Source organism: Nicotiana attenuata, unplaced genomic scaffold (assembly GCF_001879085.1).
Source record: "Nicotiana attenuata strain UT unplaced genomic scaffold, NIATTr2, whole genome shotgun sequence".
Classification (NCBI taxonomy): domain Eukaryota; kingdom Viridiplantae; phylum Streptophyta; class Magnoliopsida; order Solanales; family Solanaceae; genus Nicotiana; species Nicotiana attenuata.
In genome coordinates this window covers 474,181-478,027 of record NW_017670404.1, presented here as the reverse complement: position 1 = coordinate 478,027, position 3,847 = coordinate 474,181, and positions in this window count along the sequence as shown.

The following is a 3,847-nucleotide window of genomic DNA, read 5'->3' as shown; positions in this document are numbered from 1 at the left end:
CACTAAGGTAATATTTATCCCTTCCAGGCTTTCAGCTTATCTTCTGAATTTTTTTTTCCGATCATGCTATCATTCATATCTAATTGTAATATTCTAGAGTGCACCATCTGGGTGTCTCACAAGAGGATCTATTAGAACATTTGTAATAACCTTCAAAAATGTCAACTAACACAAATAATCCATTCACCATTTTGGGTTACTCTAACCCCAGCCGGATCCTGATGTTCCGTCCTTTTCATAAACTACACCTGTTAGCCCCATAGGGCATAACTGAGATGGGTATGCCCAATTGTACATACCTCTGTTACTGTTGAATATAACTCAAAAAGCTTATATTCCTCTGTCTTAATTATAAACATTGTTAACCTTCATTAACTGGGCGCCTCGTACTCTTCTTCGTCTTGCTTCTTTTGCTTGTTGAAACTTGTATTTATCTTCTGAATCTCTCATTGTCTTTCACCATTAAGGTGGATAGGTATTTCTTGCCTCAAGACTCCTTATCAAGAGGCTTACACCTTTCAGTACACACATGATCTACCGAAGACCTCACATTTACTTATCATACGCATGATGTAAAGTCGAGTTCCTCTAACTCAACTCTTCCATAGCCATGTCTTTTACCAATCGTCTTTCTGGATGTAGGTATCGTCTTATAATGAATAAAATAGAAGTTAGGAATTTGAATTCTTACAACTGAGCTCTACCACACGATCTAGAGTAAGAAGAAAGAGTGACAGTCCTAAATGCCCTGTAGCCTCCTGCTTATAAGTGCGGTGCACGACACACCCATAAACAAGACTCTACTAGACACGACTTGTAGACTCCCTAGGACAGAACTGCTCTGATACCACTTTTGTCACGACCCAAACCGATGGGCCGCGACGGGAACCCGGTACCTTACTCAACCGAGTACCAACGTAACGTATCTTTCATATCATTCTATCATAGGCAAATGAATCGGAGTAAAGTATGAGGGAATACAAACTTATACATATGCAGTATGGGACTGTAAGACCAAAATGATCACTCGTATACTAAACATTGGCCGACAAATCTTTCACGTACATGACATATGTCTACAAGCCTCTAAGAATACATCATTTTCATAAAGGTAGGGACAGAGTCCCGCCATACCAAACAAAACACATCTAACTCATACTAACCAAACAAGCAACTCTGAAGCAAATGGAGCGCACCAACATCTTCCGCTGAGCTGATAGCCTACTTGGAGGGCTCTCGACCTGTCTATCGGGACATGCGGGCATGAAACGTAGGGTCCCCAGGTAAAAGGGACGTCAGTAGCAATAATGTACCGAGTATGTAAGGCACATAAATGAGTACATAAGAGACATGGAAGAAATATAGACTACATGACCCAACCTGTAGGTCTGAAAATCTTTGTAAATCATGGATAATTATAGTATCATACATATTCGTATGAATGACATGTCGTGCGTAGGTACATGTTTCACAACATCATTAGCCTCTTAGGGCATCCCATCATATCATCTTGGCCACTGTGGGAAAAATCATCAACGTACACCAACTGATCAGGTGGTGGTGCGTATATAACGCCGTAACCTTTTCCCATATCCCATATACATATATTTACATATATACGCGTATATAACGCCATCTGTTAATGGGTCAATGCACATGTATAAATGGGTGAAGTACATGAAAAATACGTAATAATCTAAATATTCCTTCCGGATAAACTTTTTTAACTGCGTATTATTCTGAGACCCATGAACAAAAAATATTAATAATTCACATGGGGAATCAAAAATATAGACACCCCTAATATTTCTATGAATAGAGTAATTTATGGAAATTGTGCGTTTGCTCGTTTCTTCTGTATAATTTGGACTATGCCAAAAGGAAGAAAGGATGGCCGTAACATACCTGAGCATTGATGGAGACGTGGCTGTGCAGATTTGCATGTGAAGAAACAACTATATGGGCTCTAACTGCCAGAAGTTCAAAATCGATAAAAACAGTTCAATCCCTAACTGAATTGCATTTGTGAGATTTTGAAAGACATGAATATCATAGTGTAGATATGAAGTATGGTTGCAATCAAACAAAAGATGGACGGATTTATGTATGGTCCTTAAGGAAATGTTTACGCATAGGACAAATGCATGGAAAGGGATTATGAAGGAGAATATGACATCAAAAATGCTTCACGGGATTTTTGGTTACAAATGTTGCTAATCTAAGAAGATATTAGAAGTGAGGTGTCTTGTTACCAACGCCTTATCTTGCCACCTAATTACAAATGACTAAGAGTCATTTTGATAGCTTTGTGGTTGTTTGCCACGTTATTTTGGAGGGGGGGGGGATTTAATCTTTATCTCATTTCTTTTTAATTAACTAGGTAATGTCTCGTTACCCGGTAAATAACCCATTACCCGTATATTTAGGAATTATCTCAAATGCTACTCATTTTTAATATACTTTATACGTTATACTACCATGGTCATATGGTACCTTGTATGGTACTAGTCCATAACTATCGGGTATTATCGCTCGACCCGTATTCTATACCGAATTGGCCACTTTCGACGAAACTCATTTTCTTCGATTTGCTTACCCTTTCACCTTCACGAATTTACTTATCCCTTGTTCGTAATAGTATAATACTTATAGTCCCAAAATAATATCATTCCCAAGCTTACGTCGATTAACTTACGACGAAACTTAATGCGGGATGTAACATCTCATTTTCTGAGCTTTCGTCAATTTATTTATGGCGTACTTTCACGTACAAGAAAAAATTATGGGGTGTAACACGAAGTCCCCCGGTTCGCATGGTCGGTAGCATAACTTCACTTTTGTTAGATTGGTGGAGGGATCTTCCTTCAAGTCACCAAAATCAGGTGAAACGAGTCTTAGGAAATTTGCCTTCTTTGTTGGATCTTCAGCCAAACAAAATGTTGATCGAGGTTGCCACCATGTTCTGGGACAAAGAAAGGGCTGTGTTCCGCTTTGGAAACATAGAAATGGCCCCTCTCTTGGAAGAAATAGGGGGATTCGCCGGGCTACCTTTGGATAGCCCTGGTTTATTGGCACCTGAAAATCGTACCAGTAGGGGATTTTTGAAGATGATGGGTTTAAAGAAGAATTATGACTTAGAGTGCCTTAAAAACTCTTACACACCTTTCGACTTCCTCTTTGAGCGATACATTCACAGAAGGTCTTACCGTATCTTCGATGATGAATTCTCCATCACCTCCTTGGGGTGGATTCACCGCAGGGTCTTTATGTTCATCGTGTGTTTCATGGGCATGCTAGTGCTCCCGATCCAAGGGGACAGAATCCATACCAGACTGGCCATGGTGGCCTAAACTTTGATGGACGAGATCGAGGGGAAGACATATACCATTGTCCCTATGATCATTGTAGATATGTACTGGGACTTGGAGTGCTGTCAGAAAGGGTACAAATACTTCGAGGGTTGCAATTTGCTGTTGCACGTTTGGTTGTTAGAACATCTCCAAAGGGGTCAATACCGTCAAGAGTTTCCACGAAGTCCGTGGAATGATCATAGAGCCTTCCATCATCCCAAGAAAATGACATATATTTCGGACATGTTTGCTCAACCAAAGGACGCCATAGGATGGGTGCAGTTTTTCAACAATCTGACTGAGGACCAGGTTCAATGGATGTTCGAATGGTTCCCTACCGACGAGTTCATAATCAGATCCAATGATCTTCCCCACTTGGTACTGATTGGGTTAAGGGGCATATACACTTACACTCCCCTCAGAGTTATGAGACATGCAGGCGGGAAGCAGGTCGTACCACGGGTTGCTAAAATGAGTCACTTCATAGACGATTTTTA